The sequence below is a fragment of the Peromyscus maniculatus genome, chromosome 14, assembly GCF_049852395.1.
Source record: "Peromyscus maniculatus bairdii isolate BWxNUB_F1_BW_parent chromosome 14, HU_Pman_BW_mat_3.1, whole genome shotgun sequence".
NCBI classification, from domain to species: domain Eukaryota; kingdom Metazoa; phylum Chordata; class Mammalia; order Rodentia; family Cricetidae; genus Peromyscus; species Peromyscus maniculatus.
In genome coordinates this window covers 75,320,736-75,334,996 of record NC_134865.1, presented here as the reverse complement: position 1 = coordinate 75,334,996, position 14,261 = coordinate 75,320,736, and positions in this window count along the sequence as shown.

Here is a 14,261-nt window from a genome sequence, read left to right as displayed (position 1 = left end):
TCTCAACACCCTAGTCCCTTAGGATGAGGTCCATATTTGGAAACAGGATCTTTGCAGAGGAAAACTAACATGAGCTGATGAAGGTGGGCTCTAATCTAGTGTGACTAGTGTCCTTCCCGAAAGAGGACCTTGAACTCCGAGAAGCCAGCTGTAGGGTGGCAGAGTCAGGGGTTGGAGTGATGAGGGATGACCAGCCACCAACAGCAGCTGGGAAATGACAGAAAGGAGCCTCCCCAGAGTCTCAGAGGGAGCAAGGCTGGGCAATGGCCTGATGGTCACTTCCGCCTGCCAGAACAATGAGATGCTGAGAACTTACCACAGGCCCCAGCCACTGTGCTTTTTCAGGGTGCCCTGTAGCCTCACACTACAGGTGAGAGGAGTTTGGGGGGCAGGTGAATTTGTCACTGACCAAGGGCTTAGTTAGACAGGAGAGGCACTGGATCTGGGCAAGGACTACTGATTGATGGGTGTTACATTAACTAATGAGGACCTGGTCAAAATAAGGCCCAGAAATGGCCTTGGAGGTGTGGCTGTCCCAGAAAGTTGGTGGCATCAGGTCCTACTGGGAGTGCTAGGGTGGCTGCCAAGGATCTGGGTGGGGTAGCTAATGGACAGTGGTAGCATCACTGAGATCATGAACACAGGCAAAGGCTGGCCCATAAAGAATGGGAGCTAGGGAAGCCACTTAGGGCTACTTGGGACCTGGAGCCTTTGGTGAGCTGTGTGGCAGCTAGGCAAGCAGTTCCCACATGGCTGCCTCCCTCTCAACCACCAACGCTTGTATCAGTATCTCTCCCCAGAGACACTTTGCCACATGTCCCTGTCTGCATTCAAGGTGATTCCTCCAAGTGTCCCCTGTCTCTTTGCTTGGTTATTAGGGTTTAGATGTAACAGTGTCCCCCACAGGTTCATGTGTTTGAACACTTGGTCACCATTTGGTGGCTCTGTTTAGGGAAGTTATAAAATCCTTAGGAGGTGGGGCTTGTCTAAAGGAAGTAGATCTCTGGGGGTGGAGGTGGGGAGGAAAACTTTGAGCTTAATATTCCAGTCCTGCTTTCTGGTCTTCTGAGATGTGAGTAAGCAGCCTTACTTTGCTGCTGCCACAGCCGTGGACCACTCCTGCCGTCATGCCTCCCTCACCATGACGGACTGCATACAAAGTGAATCCATTTCTCCCTCAAGTTGCTCATTGTCAAGTTTCAGTGGCAGTGATAAGGAAGATATCTGATATCCCTGTCTCTTCTCAAAATATTTTCCACCATCTTACTCTCGTGCTTAACAGTACTTTGTTGATCTCTCACTATTGGTCCATGAAACCCACATTGCTGGCTGCTACACCTCGGGACCCAGAATGCCATCTGCATGCAGATGGTGTGCAGTACTCACTGAATAAAAAGAATGGTAAAGATAGCTGGTGTCAGCTGTAGAGTTTATAAACCACAACTATGACTGGTCCATCAAGATATCCCAGTGGTGCAATAGTGGCACCCTAATCTTGGGGGCAACCAACAGCTGCCTAATCAGACTTGGGGTCTGCTCAATAGGAAGGAATTCATGCTATATAATGTAAGTTACCCAACTATCCACAACGGAAAAGCCATAGACTCTGTAGGAAAGTAAAACCTACTTCCTGCCATTATCTTAAACCAGTATAACTTCTAACAATATTCTAAACACTCATTTCCATACCCACAGAGAAGTATGACACTCACCCTGTAGCAAAGATGCTTTATCCCCTGGCATCAGTAGATGGAGACTGTTACAAGGATCCACAATTGTTCAAAATAGAGAGAATACATGACCTTGGGTGCCCAATCTCTATCTACAGTGCAACTCCTACACCTAAGGCTCAGAGAACATTGTGGAAGAGGGTTCATAAGAATTGTAAAATCCAGAGGATCAGAATGCCTGCTGTGAGATAGTGTCTTCTAGACTTGACAGGAAAGCTGCATACATGAAGTCCTGATGATAGGATTGCCTGACCCAGACCTGCATGACAATAGTCAACATACCTACCCAGATGGGGAAAACTCACAAGACCCCACCCCTAGATGAAGCATGCAGGTGGGTGGAAGAGAAAGACACAGGTGTCCAAGGAAGCCTGCAGGTGTGTAGAGAGAAAGACACAGGTGTCCAAGGAAGCATGCAGGTTTGTAGAAGAAAAAGACACAGGTGTCCAAGGAAGCCTGCAGGTGTGTAGAGAGAATGACACAGGTGTCCAAGGAAGCCTTCAGGTGTGTAGAGAGAAAGGCACAGGTGTCCAAGGAAGCATGCAGGTTTGTAGAAGAAAAAGACACAGGTGTCCAAGGAAGCCTGCAGGTGTGTAGAGAGAATGACACAGGTGTCCAAGGAAGCCTTCAGGTGTGTAGAGAGAAAGGCACAGGTGTCCAAGGAAGCCTGCAGGTGTTTAGAGAGAAAGGCACAGGTGTCCAAGGAAGCCTGCAGGTGTGTAGAGAGAATGACACAAGTGTTCAAGGAAGCATGCAGGTGTGCGGGAGAGAAAGGCACAGGTCTCCCTCCTCCAAGGAATCTGGAGACACTCTGAGGAAGGGGGGATGAAAATGGAGTAAAGAATCCCATTCATGGGGAGTCGGGAGAACAGAGCATGTAAAAGCAAGGGCATACTGATGGGTGATGGGAAGAGAGGCGGGAGTTAAATACAGATGCTCTAGGAAGGGCAGGGGAGGTCCAGATCTACATGGAAAGAGGCACCAGATGAAGGTTGGGGGGCAGCTCACCTGCACACAGGTCCAGGGACAGCCACTGCAGAGAGAACTGTGAGTGTCCACCCATCTGCACACCCAGTCAGGGCTGTCCACCTACTCCAGTCCATCAGCAGACAGGGCCAAGGGTAGCCCCAGGAGAAACAGGGACAGAGGTGGGTCACTTACAGACAGGGTCCAGAGAATCCACATCCCGACAGTCTTTGTTGAGTAAACAAGCCCTTCCTCAACAATGGAAACAGTCTGTAGACTCTCTTTTTGGACTCACTCTACATTTAAAGTCCCATCTAAAGAAAGGAGAGGCAGAGTCCACGAGAATGAGTGTGGAGGGCATCTCTTTAGAAACCACTGAAAGGAAACATGATCAAACCTGTCCACCAGGGGGCAGAAAAACCTGCTCTCTAACACAGCCCTGCAGAGGCCGAGTTTTGTCTTCAGAAGCAATTCTTGCTGGCTGTCATTGTCGCCCTCCAGGGTGGAAGAACAGAGCTGATGGGACCTTTTGTCCTGAAGATTAGAGATGAAGGCAGCCGGCCTCATGCTGGAGTTCACACAACCACTGGTCCACGTGGTTATCTGTCCCTGCTGCCCTACCTCTACTGAGCAGCAGGGCTCTATCCCATGCTCCATGACATTCCAGGCCCCAGAAGGACTTCATCCCAGTAGGACGCCATGGCCACTCTTCACTGTTTTTCTCTGCCCTCCTGCCTCCCTCAAGGCCCAAGCCTAAAACACCTAAGGCTTTCATGACTTCCAAAGTCTTAGAACAGAATTGTTATTTTTCCACTGTAATAGGGTTCATTTGAAAAGCCTCCCTGGTGAATTCTAGAGTTCCAACACTCAGGCTAAAGCAGGAGAATGAGAATTTTCAGGCCACACTGGGCTATAGAATTAAACCCCATCAATTAAAAAGAAAGTTCCCTTGAGAAGTTATGCATCTTTCTTTCTTTCTTTCTTTCTTTCTTTCTTTCTTTCTTTCTTTCTTTCTTTCTTTCTTTCTTTCTTTCTTTCTTCCTTCCTTCCTTCCTTCCTTCCTTCCTTCCTTCCTTCCTTCCTTCCTTTCTTTTTATTTGTTAAATTCCCAGGTTAGGGGTTCTAATTATCAAAGTCAGCGCACTATAGGATATAGATATTTCTGTCACTGGATCCCAAATACACGAAGCAGGAGCCATCATACTGTCCCTAGAGATATATGTATTGAGGAGCCTTGGTTAGTACTGTGTCTACAGTGCCAGGTGCAGGGGAGTTAGTACATGAAAAGTTGGAAGTGGTTGGGTGGTTGAATGAATGAATGAGTGAATTGTAGTGAAGGGTTAAAAAAATAACTATTTTAGGTACCTGAGCTCCCTTTTAATGCCCTGTCCTGCTCTGGGATGCTCTACCATTTCTCCTCACCCAGCTGTCAAAGGTGACCTTCAAACCCTTTCTTGTCACTCAGGGATAGTTGACCAAGAATAGACCAAGATGGAGTCCCTAAAGATTGAAAAGTGTTCAAATTTTGGAATGTGGAAAGAGTACATAAAATAGTACTTGATATTTTGACCACATGATATTGAGATAAAATTATTATTCGGGTGAAACTGTATTAGGTGTGAGCATCAACACCATCATCACAAGCACTAGCACTATGACCACTATCTTGATAACTATTATAGCGCTACCAGGATCAGTACCATTGCCCCAGCATGTCACCATCCTCACAACTCCTATGACCACCATCATCATCTCCATCATCAATACCATCATCCTCACATGGTCACTACCATCAGCACTGTTATCACTAATAGCATCATCACCACCACGGCCTTCACAACTACCACAATCACCATCACGACTACTGCTATCAATGCCATTGTTGTCATCATTATCGAAACCAATGTTGTTGCTATCATCATCATAATTACCACTAGCACCATCGCCTTCATCACAACCATCACCACCACAGCTACCCTGACTTCCAGTATCACTACCACCATTAGCATTATCACCTCCATAATAATCATTATCATGACTATAACCATCACCGTCATGGTCACTATCATCACCATAACAACCATCACAACCACCACTACTGTCACCACCATCCTCTTCATTACCATCATTACAATTACTATAATCATTGCCATCAGCAGCAGCATTAGTATCATAATCACTATAGTTATCACCACCATAACAATCACCATCTAAAGCATTATTATCACCACTGCTACTATTGCCATCTCCTTCACTATTACTTTCACTACTGTAACTATCAACATGTCAGCTATCACTATCATCATCACTGTCACATCAGCACCACCATCATCATTATCCACCATCACCACCATCTCCTCCATCACGACCATTATCACCACCATAACCGTCACCAACCAGTTCTACTACCATAGTCCCCACCATTGCCTCTGTTATCCTTACTGCCACCTAGAGGAGGATGAAAAAATAATTTCTCGGGTGGAAAGGAAGAAAATCAGAGGTAAGGAGCAAGGATTCTGCCCTTCCAGGGTGGAAAGATGGAAGAGGAAGAACCACTCATTAGTGGTGACATGGCCACTTCAATGTTTATTACTGTTGCTATAGAACTAATTTGGATTTTCTTTCATAGGCAGGCAAGATAGTTACCTGAAGGCAAAAACAATTATTCATTCATTTATTCAACAGGTACATATTAAGTGCCTCTCTGTGTAAGATTCAGAGGACACAGGTAAAAACAAAACAACAACAAAAAAAATAGAAACCCACAAATCCTCACAAAAATCCTAGGAGGTTATGAGCAAATCATTTTGTTATTATCAGTAAAAGTAAAAATAGCTTCCAAGCTATCTATCTCTCTGTCCCTGTCTCTTGTCTCTCTTTGTGTATGTGGAGTGTATATATATATGTGTGTGTGTGTGTGTGTGTGTGTGTGTGTGTGTGTGTGTGTGTGTGTGTGTGTGTGTTGTATGTATGTTGTATGTGTGTGCACATGTACTTGAGGGTGTGAGTGTAGATGAGTGTACATGTGTGTGGAGGCTGGAGCTTGGTGCTGGGGTCTTCCCCCATCAGCCTCCACCTTTTCTTTTGATGCAGGATCTTATTGCACTAGAAGCTCATCAACTGGCTGCCAAGTAGCTCCAGGGATCCTCATGTCTCTACACCCTGTCCCCAGCCAAGTGCCAGAGTTAGAGATGTGGCCACCACACCCGGCTTTTTCTGGGATCTCTGGTTCTCATACCCATGCAGCACGCCCTTTACCCACCAGGCCATCTTTCCAGCTCCTAGCTTCTAAACATTAAGTCTGGCATTTGCACAATTGTTCCCAATGATGGCCCATGTGGATGAATTAAATCTATTTTTAGAGATGATGGAAGGTTGGAGAAGTTAAACATTCCGCCTAGCTCACCAGGGCTGCAGATGGCATTTGAGCAGGCTGCTCCTGCTCTTCACTTTGCAACGCTGTCTGAGATAAAAAGCACAGGGCCAGCGGGTGGGCGGGAACATCAAGCCTGATGTACAGTCCGGGACAAGACTTTCAGACTTGCTTCCTCCCCTGATTAAATGCAACGACAGTGCTATATCTCGCCAGCATTATCTCGTCTCTGCTGAGAACACCAGAGACTCCCCAGCTGAATTCAGGTGGCTCTAGGCTTTTCCTAGCAGAAACCATGGTAGCCTCAAACGCCCTTGCATGGCCCCACCCCCACACATCTCCAGGCAGCCTTTCAGCCTGTCCTGTCCCTGGAGGGCACCTCTGGGAGGGATCATAGCTGGGAAACTCTCTGGGTGGTCAGGGAAGCCCTGAGTCCTTCATCAAACAGTTCTTACCACCCTTCTGCTTGATGCTCACAGTGTGGGAGGGGCCAAAGTTGGTGAAGTGTAAGGCAGGAGTTAATTCTCTGTAGGCAGCAAAGGAAAAGAGGCCCAGAATAAAACTAGCAGCTGGCTATTAAAACAGGAGCAAAAAGACGGTGTAATATAATTAACAGCCAAGGCTGGAACCCAGTAACACCCACAAGGTTGTCCACGAGGGACACCAGCTGCCAGGGCTAGTAGACAGCAGATGAACCAAGGTCAACACTGACAAAGCAAGTCAAATATGGACAGAAAGGAGCTTCAACCATAGCTACCTCCTGTCCCAGCCCGTGTTTGTATCTTTCTGCAGCAGAAAGGGACAACACACTTGAGAGTCACCATGTCAGATTGACATTTAGTGGCTGGTGATTGGCTGTGAATGATCCTGCCTCTCTCAAAGCTCTGCATTGCTAGGAGAAGCCCACTGGCACCCCTGGGGACCAGCTTCTTCAGCTGAAAGAGCAGCTCTGCACTGGAGCAGGAAGCCCAGGGGTTTTCTTCTAAAGCCTGGAGGATGTTCATTCCCCCCAAGAGGAGAAGCAAAAGCTTCCAGTGCTTGGAGAGGCCAAATAACTCAGTATGAGAGAAAGTACATGGAAAAGGGAGACAGCATATAGGCAGGAAGGCACCTTTGAGGGTCCAGTATTCATTTAGCTACACCAGGTCATCACTACCCAGTGTGGCCTTCCCAGACTCCGGTATCAGCTCCTAGCGGCCATGGACTGAGTTGACATGCAGTTGGTGCCAAATAGATGCTTGGAAATGAACACAGGGAGTGACAGTTAAAGGGGGATTTAGCCCCACTTTGAAAGGCACTATAACAGGAAAGGAAGTAATACTGCCATGCTCCCTCAGAGACACAGAGATATCGAAGTCTGGACCGGCCTGAGAGACGCCGCCACTAAGTTCATACTGTGTTTCCTGCTGGGACAGGCACCTCTGGGGACACAGACTGTGGTAGCTTTGTCCCAGCACCCTGGTACCCACAGCGACGTGAGGCAGTGACACACATTCATATTTGTATTGCAAGCTCCTGGTACCCAAACACCCACGGTTACACCCCCAGAGGCAAGTTCGTAGCTCCTTCTGTCTGCAGAACTGTGGCTCTTCTCTTCAATTCCCTTTCTTCCCCCACATTTCCACTTATGATTTTTGTTTGTTGGTTTTGAGGGGGAAATTGAGACAGTCTCAGTATGTAGCTCTGGCTGACCTGGAACTTGCTCTGTAGACCAGGCTGGCCTTGAACTCACAGAGATCTGCCTGCCTCTGCCTCCCAAGAGCTGAGGTTAAAGGCATGTGCCACTATGCCTGGCTTCCATTTAAGATTTTAATGTGTGTGTGTGTGTGTGTGTGTGTGTGTGTGTGTGTGTGTGTGTAATAGCTGGCCTGTCATAGTTTCATCCTCACTGTCTTTTTCAAAATTGTATTTATTTATTTTCATTTTTTGAGACAAGAGTCTCACCATGTAGCTCTCTGGCTGGCCTGCAACTTGTTTTGTAGACATGGCTGGCATTGAACTCACAGAGGTCCCACCTCCACCTCCATGCCCAGCCTCGAGACCCTTCTTATCCGTCCTTGCATGTCTAAAAGAGCTGCCGTTAAACAGTCTCTACTGTGCTCTGCTGTCCAGAGTTGTGTGGCCAAGGACTACGCAGAGACCAGTCTGGCATGGGCTGAGGGGGCAGGTCAGAGAGAGTCAAGTTGAAGGTGTGGAACAGAAACTATAAGATATGCCCCTTGGGAGGTAGTGGGGGGAGGTGACACCTCCAGGTGCCTGTCATGTAGCCAAGAAGGGATCCTGTTCTTTGGGATCCTTCATCACACGCTTCTAGGTCACCAGAGAAGCGTGTGTTGGATTTGAAGGTGGAAGCCGCTCTAAGGTTGGTGTGGAGTGTCCTGCCTTGCCTGCCGGCACCCCTTGCTGCTCTGAAGCAGTGTCTGCGCCAACCAAGATGCTCTAACCTGTGGCTCTTCTCTGGGATTTTCCACATCCTGGGTCAGGGGAAGAGCTTCGGAACCTTCCAAGGGCTGCTGAATCACCAGGCTGGAGAAAGATGCCAGCTCAGTGCCACCCATGCCCACGGACTGTTGATGAGCCTCTCTGCTCCCCTGCCAGGATCTGTTGACTTCCAAAACCTCACAAGCCCCCACCCTGAGGCTCTCTCTCACTCTGTTGGAGCTGTTCTTATGTGACACTGTGTCTTTGCTGCCCTGGTAGAAGGCTGGGCTCGGGACGGGGTGGGGGTGGAGGGGTAGAAGAAGCCAGTTTCTAAAGGAACGACTAATGGACGCTCATTCACTGGTTGGCTGAAGCAGATGGAAGACTCTAGAAGCATCACACATCTGAGGCCTGTCTGAAGTCTCCCATCTCTACATGTAGTCTGGAGCCTCGCCACTCACTGCCTGTGTGTTGAGTGGACCTCCTTCCATCTTCCCAGCTTCGGTTGAAACTCTATCTGTATCTCAGAGACTGGGGACACAGAGGCCTGGAGAGGTAGTAACTTTCCAGGGCTGTGCTAGCTGGCCGGGAACAGGGCTGTTTTTCAGACCTGCTCTGTCTGCCATCATGGCATTTCCCTGGCACTGAGCCCGAGTAAGGGCATCAGCCCATGACCAGCAACGAAGATTCCCCAGTGCAGAAGCGGCAAGCACTTCAGAAGTGATGAGGGCAGAGGTGAGGCCGAGGAAGACTGGCCCCCTTTAAATTTGGAGAGAGCCTCTCTGAGGTGACAGTGGTACAGGAACCTGTGAACAAACACCCAGCAGCCCCCACATGAGCACAAGCACAATCCACCCTGTTGCACCCGGAGCCTCTCCTCTGGTGTTTAGGAAGAGGCAATAAATGCAAAATCACCGGACACAAACCCAGCACAGAACATGGGCTGCAACAGCCTTGGAAAGGAGGGAGGGGATATTTCTGCCACAGGAAAGCAGGGGGAACCCTTGAAGTTAGCATAGCCTCCTGGGGATCAAAACAGCAAGCTCTTGGGGGGGCCTGAGCAGTCTCAGCACAGGCATAGACAGGAGAGAAACTTCTTTACCGTTTCTAGAGCAGCTGAGATCACATGACACCTTGGCTGAAGTTCATTCCACCTGCAATATGGAGTCAGTGGTGGCTCTGAGCAGATTAACGCCAGAGGCTGAGGTGAGAATGTGGGCCTGCATCTCACAGACCCTTCCCAAGGGAGGTCCCATGGTAACTCTGCCCTCCCCACAGGCTTGTGCTTGAGTCTGATTTCTCCAGGAAGCCTCCTCAGCCAGCTCAGACAGGCAAGGCTTCCTGGGCACTGCTCTTCCCAGCCTATGTTCCATGTATGAGAACGGACTCTAACACAGGGGTGACATGACTGCAGGCTAGAGCCCAGCAGCAGGTAACCCCACCCACTGGTCACCTTGATTCCTCTGTCGTGGGACCTAGTTTCTGCCTTTCTCGCTCTATCCTGATGTCCTATCAGACTGAATTCCTTCCCCCGACACCTCTCTGTTACAGAGACCCTCACAAAATAGCCACCACTGGCCTTTCTGTGACACCAGATGTCATCCCACCCCTCGGGATTTCCTCAGCCTTGTATTATCTATCCATCAGCCACCAGAGAGCTATATCCTGGGAGCAGACAGTGGCTCTGAGAACATCCAGCCCTACCTAGAGACCCCAGGCCTGGACACCAGCATAGACTCAGATATCAGGGACCCCACCCTGCCCTGAGTTCCCAGGTCAAGCCCATTAAAGCCATCTTCCAAGAACCCAAGCCCAGCCAGCCTTGCCAGTCTGCCCCTTCCCCGTGGATTCTGAATACCACTCTCCCTCCCTTTCAGTCATCACTGGCCTGTGAGTCACTGCCGCCAGGGCCTGGCTGAGGCTACCCACCTGCTCTGGCATCCAACTCAAACCACATGACTGTGTTAGCTACCTCCCAGGTCCGACATGCTGCAGGCTGCCATAGTGTGCTGGGCGGAGGCAGCCATGATTGGAAGGTGAGGAGGGTGTGGGACGGTGAGAGGGTCATGTGCATGGAAACATTCAGCTTTCCGGACTCCAGCCTTTTGGAGTCGCTGCCCCCAAACAAGCGATTCCATCATCAGAGTTGCCCTGCAATGGTCATTAAAATTCTACGTGACAATGATCATGACAAAAACAACCTGCCAATTCAGTGGCCATGGAGTGCTCCAGCCCAGGCCTGTAATCCCAGTATTCTCCAATTCCAGCACTCTAGGCATCGGAGGTTGAGGTGATCCTGGTCATTCTTAGGCTAGCATGGGCTAGCTGAGACCCTGTCTCCACAGCAGTCCCCCACTTTGAAGCCCACACAGTCGAGCAGAACATTACTAGTTTCCTTCCGTCTTTGGTGTAGAGGACACCTCTGATGTGAGGGTCCAACTGTGGCCTGGACTATTCTGCAGGGACTTGGATGTCATGCTAGCTGCAAACACTTTTGTGGGAGTCTCCAGATATCCACAGATGTGTTGCAAAAAGGAATACAAGGGTTGTTTTCATCATCCTGTTACCCGCCCCTCTGCTGTCTGACTCTCCTGGGTTCTGCATGCACTCACTCATGATGGTCGTTTGAAGTATTATTGAGGGAGGCTGTCATACAAGGTGAATTCGGCCTGTTGCCCACTGGGGCTATCCTGTGCTTCTCCATCACTCTTGTGCTTTCTCAGCAGCTAAGACCCCTATAATCCCTCTGTCTCACCATTGGTCCCAGAGCAGACAGACAAGGATGCTTATATGACTATGTGATGTAATTCACAGTGCCTGGGTTGAATGAACGCTACCTCAAAGCCTGAACACTATGCAAGGGAACATCTTAAACCTTGTTCACAGAACATGAAAATTCCCAAATGTGAGCCCATCTTTGTGGGCAACAAACTTCCATCTCTGTCTGTGCCTGAGAGCAGCCTGGTCCCTCTCCATCAGTGCCATCTCCTTCCATGTGAGCTGAATCCCCAGTTAAAAGTTTCCGTGTCTTGCTTATGAATTTCGGCCTGCTCTCACTTCTCTTTTCTGGGCCCAAGTTCCCATCTCTTCTGTCAGCCTGGAGGATGCTGAATTCAATCTTAGTGTCAAGGACTCCACATGGAGCACCTAGTGCAACTAGTACTTCACACTAAACACCTAGTATAGCTAGTCCTTCATGGACTCCATACTGAGCACTTAGCACCTCATGAGCTCTACACTGAGCACCTGAGTATTTCACTGACTCTACACTGAGCATTTATTATTTTCTAGACTCCACTGAGCATCTTGTACTTCTTTGTCTTTTTTATTTGTTTCCTTTCTGAGGGTCTCACTGTGTAGCCCTGGCTGTCCTGGAGCTCACTGTGTAGATCAGGCTGGTCTTGAAGTGCTGGGAGCTGGGGTTAAAGTCTTGCATCCCACATCCAGCTGCTTTTCTTAAATCTTGGACTGGAGAGATGGCACAGTGGTTAAGAGCTCTTCCTTGAGGAGTGGACTTGGGTTTGGTTCCTGGCACTCACAATGGACAGCTCCTAACCACATGTAACTCCCACTCAAGGGAATCAGACACCCGTTTCTGGTCTCCAAAGGCACCTGCACATATGCAGAAACAGACATATACTTAAATGAAAATAAAACAAATAGTTAAAAAATATCCACATTCCTCCTCAGTGGGAATAAACACAAGTGGCTGCTCTGGGCCTTCCAGATGCCTGTGAAGTTCTCAAGCAGCAGAGTGGCCTGTGTGTGGCTCACACCATCCCTTCCACAGCCACTAGCTTCATAGCTGGGATTTCTCAAGCCTTTCCCCAATTTCTTGGGTGAAGAAATCAAGGTCCTGAGGGATGCAGTCCCTAGTAGAACACACAGCTGGGACAGAGCGGTGACAGAGCTCTCTGCCCCCACCCCTCCCTTTCTCTGTCCTGTATTCTTCCAACAACCCAAATCTTTCCTCCATGCCTCAAATCTCTGCCATCTTTGGTTTCTTTCCTGATGCAGGTCATTTGCATTTTAGTCTTTAAGGAGCAGAGTTGCTCTCCAAAACTTTCCTCCACTTCTTCTCAGGTTCTCAAGGCAGTCAGTCCCCTGCAGAAGGACGGTATGGTGTCACCAAACAGAGGCATTTCCAGTCATATCTTCACAGACAGGGGTGACCTACTTCTCAGTGCCAGCTTGGTTTATTCCTGCCTGCTACCGCCACCTCTGCAGGAGAAAACACGGAGGAATGAAGTCTTCCTTCTCCAATCATGGGATGACTGCAAGTAGAGTTCTCCTTCCTTTGTTCTTTTCTTCCTTTTTTTTGAACTGGAGTGAGTGGGTGGAAGATTTTGCTATACCCCAGGCTGGACTCACATTCACTATGTAGCCCAGGATAACCTTGAATTCACAATCCTCTGACCTCTGCCTCCTGACTGCTGGCTGGGGTTACAGGATGTGCCACCACACCCTACTCAAGAGTTCTCCTCCCTGTAAAGTTGCTGGTACTGGTTTCAGGGTCCCTTAGGGGGTGCCTGGAGCGTTCCTGTGGGATGAGTCTCTCTGATGCTTCCTCCTCTGATGCCAGAGGTCCAAAGAGATCTTCCTCCATCCCTTTCCTGTAGCTCAGAAGCTAGTCAGGGGTCATCTAGCTAGAAGATAGTCAGTGCTACCAAATTATATACAGACCTCGGCCTGCCTTCTTGCTAGTCACTGCACATATCCCATTGGATAGAATGTAGTTGTTCTTCCCCAGGTCTACTGAACAGACAGACATACTGTACATACTGTAGTTGCAGGAGTATTTCGACTGGACAAAGTGTGTCACTTGGGTAAGTAAAGCTAGCTCACCCTCTCGATCTCATTATTACTAGCATAATTAATTATTATTGCTGTTACTGTGGTTATTACTAATTATTTTTAATTTGCTTCCTTCAGATGGGCCATGGCCTTTGACAGGATTGCTAACTATTTGCTGGAGGGGACAAGGAAGGTGCTTCAGTCATATATCCCATTCAATAAATGGAAACGGTGAGACACCAGAGAGGTGTGGTCACATGGGTGAGGTGGCTCAACACGGGCAGTATAGGAGTCAACCTGCTCCGACTGTGACACTGCTGGCCACCTCAGTGTCGCAGGACGACCCTGAGAAGGGCACCTGAGTGGCTGGGTAGGGAAGCCCTAACCCCCTGCTTGTACTTCCTAATCGCATGAGCACCATGGGATTCCCCTTGCTGGGAATCTGGCCTGGCTCCGCTCCCCTTGCCTTCTCCTGCTGGCTCCTTCCCACCATTGTTCCCATCCCAGTTTGTGAGTACATAGAGTACTTTTTGAGGCCTCTGGGGGTCCTGTACTTCCCGTGGCTTTGACAAGGACACTTCTTCCAGCAGTTGCCTTGCTGGGGCAGCCAGGGTACAGCAGGAGAGTCTCAGACTTCATACGAAAAGGCAGGTGCAACCTCCTCTGAGAAGGCCTCTTTGCTTGCCTAAGTGACCAAGGCATTGCTCCACTGGGGTGTCTGAGGGGTTTAACCAGACTTCAGGCATAGCAACAGTGCCTGTGAATTCATTCCTTAGTCTGTGACATTTTAGAGGAGGCAGCCCTGGGCTCTTTCCCTCTGCCCTATACATGTCTGGTTGACCATCACTTTAGATCCTCAATATACACGTCAGCTTTCATTCTGCCACTGTGGAAGGAAAGAGAGGACAAGAGGTCAGTAGAGGGAGACAGTGAATGGCCTCCAAAGAGGAACGTGGACTACTACTGAAGAGAGTGGA